Source organism: Palaemon carinicauda, chromosome 15 (genome assembly GCF_036898095.1).
Source record: "Palaemon carinicauda isolate YSFRI2023 chromosome 15, ASM3689809v2, whole genome shotgun sequence".
NCBI lineage: Eukaryota > Metazoa > Arthropoda > Malacostraca > Decapoda > Palaemonidae > Palaemon > Palaemon carinicauda.
This window is the reverse complement of record NC_090739.1, coordinates 129360032-129375031: the sequence shown is the minus strand read 5'-3', so window position 1 is coordinate 129375031 and position 15000 is coordinate 129360032.

The following is a 15000-nucleotide window of genomic DNA, read 5'->3' as shown; positions in this document are numbered from 1 at the left end:
ATACCAAAAAAAAAAGAAAAAAAAAGAATTTCTCGTCATACAAAAAAAAAAAAAAAAAAAAAGTTGTGTTGAACGCATCCTTTATAACAATTAGTGAAAAACAATCGTTATTTCTTGTAAACATGACAAAATGGCAATTACATTTTTTGAGAAAGGTTGAAAAATTATCATATCAATGATATATGCCGGCGGACACGTTCTGATGTTCATTGCAAATAGACTGAAATGAAATATTTGCAAGACATTCAGGTGTATAATCAAAGACCATTTAACAAATGACGATCAATCAAGAAGAAGAAGAAGAAGAAGAAGAAGAAGAAGAATGTGTCTCATACGATTGTTTAGTACCCTTGACATTGAAGCATTTATAGTACCGAAAGAAATTGAGGTTCGAGGTGAGGATGGCAGGTTCATCCTTGCTAAGATTCTTGGATATGATGTGTTGTACTATGCCAGTGGTATTTTTAGATTTATTTCAGAAGCAGGGGTTCTGAAAGCCATTTAACTTTTATAATGACACCTTCGCTTTTATTATTATTATTATTATTATTATTTGCTAAGCTACAACCCTAGTTGGAAAACCAGAATGCTATAAGACCAGGGGCCCCAACAGGGAAAATAGCCCAGTGAGGAAAGGAAAAAATAAAATATCTTATGAACAGTAACAACATTAAAATAAATACCTCCTATATAAACTATAAAATCTTTAACAAAACAAGAGGAAGAGAAATAAGATAGAATAGTGTGCCCGAGTGTACCCTCAAGCAATTGAATATCCTTTATTTACGATAAATGATACGGTCGTCAATGACCTTAGATGTCAGGATGCCAGAAAACTTGAAATCAATCAATCAATTATAATTAGAAATAGTCGGCCTATGAAGTTGACTAAAATAACTTCATACATTTTTTATTGATATTCAAGAGATATTAGAATACTCAAGCCTTGATGTAGTGTAAAATATTGATAATTTTAGGAGGATTTTAAATATAATTTTGTGTTTTTTAAGGAAATTAAATCGTTTTAAAAGAAGAGGGGAATTATATAGTTGATGAAATACTATTGAAAAAAAACAGAAAAACTTGTCGAGTGTTAATACAAAAAAAAAAAAAAAAAAAAAAAAAAAAAAAAAAAAAAAAAAAAAAAAAAAAACATCCTGGAATGAGTGTTGCCTGCCATTTGGCGTTTTAAAAATTGATATATTGATGTTAGAGAGTGATATTACTATCAACGACCCGTAAAAGATAATAACAAAGTAAGGTCTAAATTATAGCAGTCTGTATTCTACTGAAATACGGCTGAGAACAATATATTTCTGCGGAGAATTTCCGATTAAAATTACGGATTTTTTTTTTCTTTAACAGTGTGAGGTTACTCAAAAGACAGTTTACACTAACAAAATTGAAACCTGTTATCGCTAAAGCCCTTTTACAGTAATGGTATATACATATTGTCGATTAAAGAGTTGCATATTTGGAACTATAACTTGGAGAAAAAAGAAAAAAAAGTAATTGACGTTTTGCATGAGGGGGGGGGGGGTGGCGGTTAGGAGGTCAGAGGTACTGATTTGATTTCCCTGGCTAAGCTTTGGGCTACATAATATAAAATCCATAAATCCAATTCAAGAGATCAGGGAATGGTGGATTATCTTTATATACGAATCCAGGTCGTGAATTGGAACCAAGATCCCCCCCACTCTCTCTCTCTCTCTCTCTCTCTCTCTCTCCTCTCTCTCTCTCCTCTCTCTCCTCTCTCTCTCTCTCTCTCTCTCTCTCACTTAAGTTATACCTCCATAAGAAACGTGAGCATCATGCCAAAACAATGTTTAATAATATATTTCAATAATGTCCCCATCAACCTTATTTCATATCTATTCTCATAAACGAAATAATTTTATGCCAGTCGATGCCGCTATTAACTTTTGGTATTTTCTAATCATCCTGTAAAATTACAATTGGCAGCTCTGAACTCCGGTGGAAAAAAGTTTCAATTGGCAATTAGTTATTAATTAGTGGACATTTCGATAATTGATAGGACAATGAAACGATCTCCAATAGATTTAGTAGATTTGAGAACAAAGCCCTTAGAAGGACATTGAGAGTTAATGGCAGGACAGGATTAGAAATGAAACTATAAGAGAGATTACTTTTTCAATAAGTTGGTTTAACAAAACCCAGTACATTACCTACCTGAATTAAGTTCCGTTAAGTTATTGAAATTTCGCTAAATGATCCTTTCATCATCATCATCATCATCATCTCCTCCTACGCCTATTGACGCAAAGGGCCTCTGTTAGATTTCGCCAGTCATCTCTATTTTGAGCTTTTAAAGTAATACTTCCCCATTTATCATCTCCTACTTCGCGCTTCATAGTTCTCAGTCATGTAGGTCTGGGTCATCCAACTCTTCTAGTGCCTTATGGAGCCCAACTAAACGTCTGTTGATCTAATGTCTCTTGGGGAGTGCGAAGAGCATTCCCAAACCATCTCCATCTACCCCCCTGTGATGAAGGGTAGATGGAGATGGTTTGGGCATGCTCTTCGCACTCCCCAAGAGAGATTAGTTCACTAAACGTTCAGCTGGGCTCCACAGGGCACTAGAAGAGTTCGAAGAGCCAGACCTACATGGATAAGGATTATGAAGCGCGAAGTAGGATATGATGAATGGAGAAGTATTAAATTAAAAGCTCAAGATAGAGACGACTGGCGAAATCTAACCGAGGCCCTTTGCGTCAATAGGCGTAGGAGGAGATGATGATGATGATGATGATGATGAAAGGATCATTTAGCGAAATTTCAATAACTTAACGGAACTTAATTTAGGTAGGTAATATACTGGGTTTTGTTAAATCACCTATTTGAAAAATTCAGTATTGGTGAATTAAAAGTAAAAAAAAAGAAGAGAAATAGGTGAAGCGTGAAATAAATTTTTTAAGAAAATGTGAGTGAATTTTGTTGAGTAACTAATTATCAACTTGGCAGTCAATACTTGAATAAAATAGATTAACTATCTATACGCGGATAAAAATAATAATGATTATATACGTGACAAAATAAATTAAAGAATAAATAGGTACTGGGTAATTTTTTCGAACTTTGAGTATAAGTTAATTAATAAATAAAGTATAGATCATTAGTTGGAAAAGAAGGGATGAGCATAAACAAGTTAAAGAAAAGAAAGAATTTCAATAAACCCCTGGTAAACCGATTAGATAGGATATAGAAAATTAAATAAATTTGCTATAATTAATATGATATTCACTGCATAACCTCTGCACAGAAACAAATTCAAAATTAGACAGATGGGTTGTATGAATGTATTATTCATACAATCTATGTGTCTAATTTAATCATACGAGACATGCAAAAAAGAAAAAAAAGAAAAGAAAAAAAAAGGTACCTTCCCTCTGGTTACGGTTCATTTTTCAATTTACCTACACATACACAGAATAGTCTGGCCTATTCTTTACATACTCTCCTCTGTCCTCATACCCTTGGCAACACTGAGATTACCAAACAATTCTTCTTCATTGAAGAGGTTAACTACTGTACTGTAATTATTCAGTGGCCACTTTCCTCTTGGTGAAGGTAAATGAGACTCTTAAGCTATGGTCAGCAACTCTTCTAGAAGAAGGACACTCCAAAATCAAACCACTGTTTTTTAGTCTTGGGTAGTGCCATAGCCTTTGTACCATGGTCTTCCACTATTTTGGGTTAGAGTTCTCTTGCGTAAGGGGACACGGGCACACTATTTCATCTAATTTCTCTTCATCTTGTTTTGTTAAAGTTTTTATGGTTTATATAGGAAATATCTATTTCAATGTTGTTACTGTTCTTAAAATATCTTATTTTTCTTGTTTCCTTTCCTCACTAGGCTATTTTCCCTGTTGGGGCCCTTGGGCTTCTGGCATTCTGCTTTTCCAACTAGGGTTGTAGTTTAGCAAGTAATAATAATAATAATAATAATAATAATAATAATAATAATAATAATAATAATAATAATAATAATAGTCTTTTGTAGTGCCATAGCCTCTGTACCATGGTCTTCCACTGTCTTGGGTTAGAGTTCTCTTGCTTGAGGGTACACTCGGGCACACAATTCTATATAATTTCTCTTCCTCTTATTTTGTTAAAGTTTTTAAAGTTTATATAGGAGATATTTATGTGAATGTTGTTACCGTTCGTAAAATATTTTATTTTTCCTTTTATCCTTTCCTCACTGGACTATTTTCCCTGTTGGAGCTCCTGGGCTTATAGCATCCTGCTTTTCCAACTAGTAATAATAATAATAATATTAATAATACTACTTCTAATAATAACAAAAGCAAAACAAACTAACGGAACGTAAAACCTACATAAATAATCAGAATAAATCATAATAAAAATGCAAACAACATGAATAGCAGAAAGCTAAACGCAACTGAAGCAGCATACCAAAGCACAACATTTCGCAGAATAACAAATGAATCAACCCTCCTATTCCCAAACCAGACAGGTTAACCGGATCTACGTAAAATATCATCTCTACACTTCCCTACCGTGAACTTCTCTGCCATACATTGCAATATGCATCCGACATCAGGTTCATAATGGCCCTTTTGCAAGTGGAAAAAAAAACTGTATGGTGATATCTGGACCTGGCATCGTGAATTACGTTATTTTGGGAGCTTACGAGGAGGCAAGTTGTAAATTAATATTACAAGCCAAGTTGCGACCCTATGCTCAAATTATATTTTAATGAGGCGCATTTGCACGGACTCGCAGCGGTGCCCTTTTAGATAAATGAATGAGAAAAACATCTATATACAAGGAGGAGCTTAAAAGTCATTTATGATGTTCAATTGTCCGCCTGAAAACTAAATTTATAAAAATCAGAAATTGATCAGTTTCTGTAGCTTTTTTTTTTTTCTAACGGCCAAAAAAAAAAGTATAAAACGAATTATTCCTTTTCCTTTCTCTTGCATCCTGTCATTCTGAATCGCTTTAAAGGTCGCTCATGAATGGCAGAGGCGAGGGACAGTGACATTGCCCTATCAAGCGAGACAATGCCCTAGAGACTGACCATATATATACAGTATATATGATCAGCGCCCAAGCCCCCTCTCCACCCAAGCTATGCCCAAGGAGGGCCAAGCAATGGATGCTAATGACTCATCAGATAGACCTATATGCTCCGACAAACCCACCCATCATGGGCTCACATGGATGGTGAGGTTGCAGCGACCAAAGGAACTAACGAGTTTTTAGAGGGACTCGAACCCCAGTCAGGCGTTCACCCAGTCAGGGATGTTACCACATCAGCCACCACAACCCATTCTCTTTCTTTCTCTATCATTTACTTTGTCTCGTGCTCAATCATTTTCTGTCTTTCTGTCTGTCTGTCTCTGTATCTATCTGTCTGTCTGTCTGTCTCTCTCTCTGGAGAGAGAGAGAGAGAGAGAGAGAGAGAGAGAGAGAGAGAGAGAGAGAGAGAGAGAGAGAGAGAGAGAGAGAGAGAGAGAGAGAAATGTTAGGTAATATTCTTTAAAAGAAACACAACAAATGGACGAAGTACAAAGACGACGAACTAAAAAGTGGGACATAGCAAACTGAGAGAGAGAGAGAGAGAGAGAGAGAGAGGAGAGAGAGAGAGAGAGAGAGAGAGAGAGAGAGAGAGAGAGAGAGAGAGAGAGAGAAATTGTCGATTCTTGTGTATCAGAATCTGCTGAGCCGGTATCCTAAATGGCCGTAATTTAAGAAAACCAATTTGGTAGGTCCTAAAAATCAAATGGGAATTGCAAGCTTGGAGACTAAAATGGAAGGAGGTCAAAACAATTAAGCTTTAAAAGGGCCCTGTCGACAGTAATAAAAACTATCTGTTTATCTATCTATCTATCTATCTATCTATTCCTTGTATACAAATATCAAGTTTTTCACCGGACCTGATGCAGTAATATCTAGCGAATTATTTACAGGAAATCAATTATATTGAAAGAATATTTTTTTTACTAGTTTCATTCTGAAACTACAAAAACAAACGTAAACATAAATTTGTGCGGCTCTCGGATCAATATATATATATATATATATATATATATATATATATATATATATATATATATATATATATATATATATATATATATATATATATATATGTTAGATTTTGCCAGTCGTCTTTATCTTGAGCTTTTATATATATATATATATATATATATATATATATATATATATATATATATATAAAGATATACAAACAGTATATATATATGTATATATATATATATATATATATATATATATATATATATATATATATATATATATATACATATAACTGTATATATATACATATACTGTATATATATATATATATATATATATATATATATATATATATATATATATATATATATATATATATATATATATATATATATATATATATATATATATATATATATATTTATATGTATGTATATATATATGCCATTGCTAGCTTATTTTAATTATAACTGTCAAAAACTTTGTCACTTATATCACTTATATCCAACATCTTACCTATGAATTTCCTAAAAGTACAATCGTTAACCATGAAATGAATATCTCCTAAAAAAAAAATCAATATTCCTAAATATTTACAAAGAAAAAATGAAACAGAAGCAGTAAGGTACTCTTCGTGTAAGAGAAAGTATCCAATACGCTCTACATAAGAATTTGGGAGAATACTCCTGGGTTATTTTTTTTTTTTTGGGGGGGGGGGGGCGGTGAGTAAGAGAAAAAAGCAGTAGAAAGACTCTTTCCACGAAGAACTTCCAAGATTTTAGAATAGCTAAATCCGGATGCAAATTCCTCTTCTGCCTGTCTTAGTTGATAAAACCATTGTAAGGAGAAGTCAAGGGATGTTATGTTTCGGGGGATTTCGTGCGTACAGGCCCTGTTGCGGTGGGAACTCTGACCTTGAGACACGAAGGAGTTTTTTTTTTTTTTTTTTTTTTTTTTGGGGGGGGTGAGATATTTAAGTTTGGAAGATTTTGGAGGGGATTTATATGGAATGGGTATATCACCCAGGACTTATTGTTGCATATAAGAGATATTTATTTTAATGTTACTCTTCTTAAAATATTCTATTTCCTTTTTTCCTTTCCTCACTGGGCTATTTTCCCTTTTGGAGCCTCCGGGCTTATAGTATCCTGCTTTTCCAAGTAGGGCTGTAGCTTAGCTAATAATAATAATAATATAATAATAATAATAATAATAATAATAATAATAATAATACAGAATACAAATCGTCTAAAACTGTTTTGTTAAAAATTTTAAGTTTGGATGATTTTGAAGGGGATTAATATGGAATGGGTAAATGACCCATACATTATTAATGTACAGCATATACGATTCGTATAAAACTAGTGTACCTGTTTTGTTAAAAATGACGTCAAATTGAAGATGATTTTGTGTTGTATCAGCAGTATCTTGAAGGGGTTTAAATGAGTATGGAATTGGAAAATGACCTATGACTCATTGATGCATATACGATTCGTACAACTACTGTACCTGTTATGTTTAAAACGACGTAAAATCAAAACAAATAATTTGTGATGCACCGCACTTAGCGCCAATAAATTAAGTTTCTGTGCATATTCCCGTTTAAATATGTATGGAATAGGTAAATGACCCATGATTTAGTGACGTATAAACAATTTGTATAAAGCTAGTGTACCTGTTATGTTAAAAATGACGTCAAATTAAAAATTATTTATGTTTCGCACTTAAAGTAAGCCAATAAATTAAGTTACTGTTCGTATTCCCGTTTAAATGTGTATGGAATAGGTAAATGACCCATGATTTATTGACGTATAAACAATTTGTATAAAACTGGTGTACCTTTCATGTTAAAAATGACGTAAATTGAAATAATTTTATGTTTCGCACCTACAGTAAGCCAAGTAAATCAAAGTCTTTTACATATTCCCGTTTAAATGTGTATGTAATAGGGAAATGACCTATGACTTATTGATGCATATCCAATTGGTATAAAACTACTGTACCTGTTGTGTTGAAAATGACGTCAATTAAGAATATAATTTTGTGATGTATCTTATAGTAAGCCAATAAATTAAGCTGCCTGCATACTCCCGTTTACGGTTTAGTGTTATAGTCAATTCTTTTTAGTGAGGCAGATTTGCAAACCAATAAATTAAGCTGCCCTGCATATTCCCGTGTACGGTTTTGTGTTATAGTCAATTTTTTATAGTGAGGCAGATTTGCACCGACTCGCAGGGGGTGCCCTTTTTAGCTCGGAAAAGTTTCCTGATCGCTGATTAGTTGGACAAGATCATTCTAACCAATCAGATAGCAGGAAACCTATCCGAGCTAAAAGGGCACCACTGCGAGTCAGTGCAATACGGCTCATTAAAAAAAAATGTAGAATAGTTGAACGTGAAGCTCAATTACTCCAAATTTCAAACTTTGGCCCCAAATTACCAAAATATCGCTCTCGGGGTTCTAAGTGAATCATGGATACAAACTTATCATAATTTCATTTCTAGTGACATACGGCAACTACGAGAAGGGGGCGGGGCATTTATCTTAACTTGATAAACTGAACAGTTGTGAGTGTGCATAGGTCACATTTTTTTCTTTGTATGATTTAAATGATCATCAATAAGAGGGAAGGTTGAAGTAATTTCCTTGCACTGATAAGTAGTTCATTCTGTTGGATATTGTCTCATTATCATACCACGTCCATGACTTATGTCCATATTAACACTGATCTCACTAAACTGATATCTAGCCTTATCTTTATATGTAACTTCAGGAGATTTGATTTCCAAATTTTACTTAACCTAGCTATTGTCTGATTTGCTTTTTTCATCTTTCATTTAACCCCCAATTCCTGATATTTTAAATGATTTCACCTCATCAACCCTTTCTCCTTCCAATGAGAATAATATTGGAAGTTAAATGGTAGGACAGGATTAGAAATGAAACTATAAGAGAGATTACTCATATGCCATATGTGGATGAGATCATGGTGAGAAGTAGATGAAGATGTTTAGGGCATGCTCTTCGCACTCCCCAAGAGAGATTAGTTCACCAAACTTTCCACTGAGCTCCACAAGGCACTAAAAGAGTTGGAAGACCCAGGCCTACATGGCTGAGGGCTATAAAGCGCGAAGTAGATGATGAATGATAAAGTATTGACTTAAAAGCTCAAGGTATAGACGACTGGCTTAATCTAACTGAGGCCCTTTGCGTCAATAGGCGTAGGAGGAGATGATGATGATAAGATCATTAATGGTTTCTACTGGATATTTACATCCATACATACTTGACAAGCTGATACGTACACACACGCACACACACCCATATATATATATTATATATATATATATATATATATATATATATATATATATATATATAATATATTATATATATATATATTTATACAGTATATACACACACACACACACACACATATATATATATATTATATATATATATATATATATATACACACACACTATATCTATATATATATATATATATATATATATATATATATATATATATATATATACACACACACTATATATATATATTATATATATATATATATATATATATATATATATATATACTATATATATATATTCTGATTACTTAGCCATTTTTGTTAAACAAACTATTTATTTACAGGAGTTTCCTCCAGTGGAAACCAGCACAACAGACAATACCGTATTCAAACTTTAATTGCTGAATCATGGATAAATTCACGATGCAGAAAGCTTCTAAAACATGAGACGTCATAGGCATACACAACAGCTTTTTGCGAATGGATCGATCACCCTTAGTACATGGTAAATTTCATTCCTCTCTAGTTCCTCTATCACTTCAACTCTACAGCACTTTCTAATTATTCATTTTCACCTATCTCCCTCAATTTCCACCATTGTTTTCAAGAACCTACCTTTATACTTTCTTTCCAGGTGATTAAACCATACAGAAAATGTCAAGCATCATGGTACCTGTACTAAACGTTTCCCTACTTATTGTGTACGGTGACGGGCCGAGAGAGTGGCTGTGATTAAGAGGGGCAGGATGAAAGCAACTGAGTGACTTTATTACAGAACATCAGCTTATATATACATCAATTCCAGGCAAGAAGGACATAAAAACAAAACAGGCAATTTCATGTTCAACCGACAACCGGTTCTGTTAACAGTTAACGGTGGAAAAAAACAGACATGTTTATTCAGGTCCTGACAGTGCGAAGGGAGAGCGAAGATACAAAGCATTATATACATATATAAAAAAAAGAAATGTCGTTACTATGTACGATCGTGTGACACGGTTGGTACAGTACCTACATTCATATTCCTTCAATTCACCCTTAGACTGTGAAAAAACTCAACCGAAGTACCTCCTACCTACTCAATTTAATTCGCATTCACCATCAGCAATTCATCTCCGTAGAGAAAAGTTGAATTATCATCCCTTTATACATTCCTAAGAATCTTGAGACTCTTCTTAGTCTTTTGCATGCAACCTGCTGCATTTTTTCATTCACATATTCTGTGTTTTACATCTATAATTTTTACAAGATTTAGCCATAAGTGAAAGATACTACTACTACTACGTCCTCTGCTTATATGAAATACCTAATATCTGGAAAACTTAAATATCATTCGATTATCTTTCCTGCTACACTTTTGGTGTGAGGATTACATGAAAGGTGTACTTCCAGACAATTATCCTTAAAGCAAAACAGAAAACAATGAATCCATTCACTTCCTCATTATCTACTCACCAATTGGAGGGTATTCTGTAGAGACTGTTTGCACGGGTTGGAGAAGGGCCTTTTCATACGAACATCTCATTACAAAGGTTGCTTTCGAGAGCACGTGTTTCCTTTTTGTGGGAGGTGGAACTTATGTTGGGACACAGTTGAGAAAAGACAGGAATTGCAAATGGTACTTTGATTACTTCCTTATAGATATGAGATGTAGGCAGTTCGTCATCATCCCCATTCTTCGCAAAAGAAAAGGAACAAATTTATAACTTGTAAAAAAATTTGCTGAAGGTTTAAAGGCCGCTCATCAATTGCCCTACAAAGCAGGACAATGCCTTAGAGACGGACCATATATACTATGATCAGCGCCAAGCCCTCTCTCCACCCAAATTAGGACTAAAGAGGGCCAGGCAATGGCTGCTGATGACTTAGCTGCCTTAGCAGATAAACCTATATTCTCCCCCAAACCCCAAATCCTTAGCTCACAACGAGGTAAGGTTGCAGCGAACAAAGATACTAACGAGTGTGAGCAGGACTCGAACCCCAGTCTGGTGATCAGCTGTCAGGGACGTTACCACATCAGCCACAACAACTCATTTATCGAAGGTTCTTGAGAATGGTAGGAATTAGAAATTAATTCTTAATCTCTCTCTCTCTCTCCTCTCTCTCTCTCTCTCTCTCCTCTCTCTCTCTCTCTCTCTCTCTCTCTCTTTAAAATCACAAACGAAAACGGCAGAGATAGTGATCAAAGCAAGTCTGGCAAAGTTTTATGTGACTAGCAGTGCTTGCTTGCTTGCTTGATAGAGAACAGGAAAGGGCTTGTTTCCCGTCGTTCCATTTCTGCCAGCGCATACCTCCTCTCTTCAGACAGACACAAATAGGAAGAGAGGAAGGAAGCGGGGGTGGGGAGGATGAAAGGAGGGAGAGGACGAGAGGAAGAGGGGTATATATTATTATTATTATTATTCTTATCATTATCATTATTTGCTTAGCTACAACCCTAGTTGGAAAAGCAGGATGCTATAAGCCCAGGGGCTCCAACAGGGAAAATAGCTCAGTGAGGAAAGGAAACAAGGAAAAATTTAAAATTTTAAGAATAATAACATTAAAATAAATATTTCCTAAATAAACTATAAAAACTTTAACAAAACTTGAAGAAGAGAAATTAGATAGAATAGTGTGCCCGAGTGTATCCTCAAGCAAGAGAACTCTAACCCAAAACAATGGAAGGCCATGGTACAGAGGTTATGGCACTACCCAAGACTAGAGAACAATTGTTTGATTTCGAGTGTCCTTCTCCTAGAAGAGCTGCTTACCATAGGCAGGAGACCTCTTTTATTGAACAAGGGAAGAGGGGCACAGGGTGGGAGGGGAGCTAGAAAGAAAATAACCTCAGACGAGACAAAATCAAGAGGTAGGTCAAAGTGTTTAAAGGTTTAAAGACCGCTCATGAATGGCAGAGGCAAGGGACAGTGACATTGCCCTATCAAGTAAGACAATGCCTCAGAGACTGTTATTATCATTATCATTATCTGTGGAACTTCAGAAGTTCAAATGTTTTTCGGTCGAATGGGTTGACATGCGTATTTTTTCATAGTTTATATATATGACTGATCTATTTTGTCATTGTTACTGATCTTAAAATATCTTTTTTTTTTCAATTGTTTCTCATATATAGTTTACTTATTTCCTAATTTTCTTTCCTCACTGGGCTACATTCCCCGTTGGAGCCATAGGGTTTGTAGCATCCTTCTTTTCCAACAAGGGCTGTAACTTAGCTAGCAGCAACAGCAGCAGCAGCAGTAGTAGTAGAAGTGGTAGTAGCAATAATAATGCTCTCCTAGCAGCAGCAGCAGTAGGTAGTAGTAGTAGTAGTAGTAGTAGTAGTAGCAATAATAATGCTCTCCTAACTACTAGCAAACGTTTTGCTGGGCTTCACAAGGCACTAGAAGAGTTGGAAGACACAGACCTACATGGCTGAGGACTAGAGTGCGAAGTAGAAGATGATGAATGGGAGAATGATAACAGACTCATAGATACATCAAGACTTGCGACGATTGTTGGCTCAGATTTATGTAAATCTACGGCAGGGAGTTCATGCATTCACTGGGTGCGCTTGTGTGAGCCCCATTGCTGGACGGTAAATTCAGAGCGATCAACCCTTTGAGAAATTCAATTTAATGAAGCTGTCTTTCTTGGAATAGAATAGCCAGTTTCAGCTATGTCTTAAGATAGATTCGACTGGCAAAATGTAACAGAGGCACATTGCGTCAATAGGCATAGGAGGAGATGATGATGATAATGATGAGGAACTGCTAGCAACTACCTTACTAATACTATTGGAGCTAAAAATTGACTTTTACTACCTGCTAGGTAGATATTGTACCACCCGTGTGTCACACGATCGTACATAGTAACGACATTTCTCTTTTTTGTATATATTATCCTTTGTATTTCGCTCTCCTTTTCTTATTGTTAACTGTTAACAGAACCGGTTGCCGGTTGGACAAGAAATAGCCTGTGGTATTTTGTGACCTTGCCGGGACTTGGTGTGTATATAAACTGGATGTTCTGTAATAAAGTTACTCGGTTGCTTTCATCTGGCCTTTGAGTCACAACCTACTCTTGGCCCGTCACAACATAATCATAAAACCCAAACGCATCCAGGTATCAGGTAAATGAAAGATACAACAGAACCTAATATTCACTCTGACAACGTGACGAGAAATTGATATATTAAACATTCCAGGGCGTCCTTCCTAGAACTTGACCCACTCATTTATTTCCTTTTCATTTCCACTACATCTCGTGCAAAACTGATTACACACTGCCAATGTAATATACAAGACACGCATAGCTTATTTAGCAAAAGATGGGTTTGTCAGACCGTCTTTTCCGTCTCAGAGAGAGAGAGAGAGGAGAGAGAGAGAGAGGAGAGAGAGAGAGAGAGAGAGAGAGAGAGATAAAAAGTAACCTTTGATCCTAAACTCAACTGTCAGTAGAATATTTCATAAAAAAAAAGTTTCTCCCTAACGAAAAAAAAGTCATATTTTTACAAACTAAGGAACAAAAGAAATAGCGGAGAGGGGAGGGGGGGGGGGGGTTTTAACGGGAATGAAAAAAGCCTTGAACAGCATAGCGAACTTTGCACTTGAGAGAATTTATTTTCTTTTTATTTTAAAACATTCCCTTACAGACGCGTCAAGTACGGGGTGATGCCCCTCTCAAAATATATCCGAATTCAGACATTAAATACCAATATATCTTCAATACTTCTTCGTACAACTTTAAAAGTTTAAAGGGCCCTCATGAATGGCAGAGGCAGAGACAGTGACACTGCCCTAGCTAGTGTCACTCCACCCAAGCTAGGACAAAGGAGGGCCAGACAACGGCTGCTGATGACTCAGCAGATAGACCTATAGGCTTTCCCAAACCCCTCATTCTTAGCTCACAAGATGAGGTTGCAGCGACCAAGGAACGAACGAGTTCAGCGAGACTCGAACCCCATTCTGGTGATCACCAGCAAGGACGTTACCAACGGGCCACCACAGGTATTAGTTCAAAAATTCAAACGTGCTGTAATTGTTTATGTTGAAAAGGTTGACATAAATGTTATTTATAGTCCTTATACATGGCAGATCTATATGAACGTTGTCAGAAAACATAAAATGATCTATATTTTCTTATTCATTGGGGCTCGTAGCATTCTCTTTTACCATCCAGCGATGTAGCTAAGATAATATTATTATTATTATTATTATTATTAATATTATTACTTATTATTACTAAGCTACAATCCTAGTTGGAAAAGCAGGATGCTATGATCCCAGGGACTCCAAGAGGGAAAATAGCTCAGTAAGGAAAGGAAACAAGGAACAATAAAATATTTTAAGACAATAACAAAATATTTTCCTAAATAAACTATACAATTTTAACAAAACAGGAAGAAGAGAAATAAGATAAAATAATGTGCCGCGTGTACCGTCAAGCAAGAGGACTCTAACCCAAGACAGTGGAAGGCCTGGTACAGAGGCTATGGCACTACCCAAGACTAGAGAACAATGGTGTGATCTTGGATAATAATAATAATAATACTAATAATAATAATAATAATAATAATAAAAGTGAGTAAATATCAGAGAATAAGATTCTTTTTTTCAAGGATATGTTCAAGGACAGATAGGGATTTCTTTTTAGGGGATTACTTTCCTTTTGCGAACAAAGCA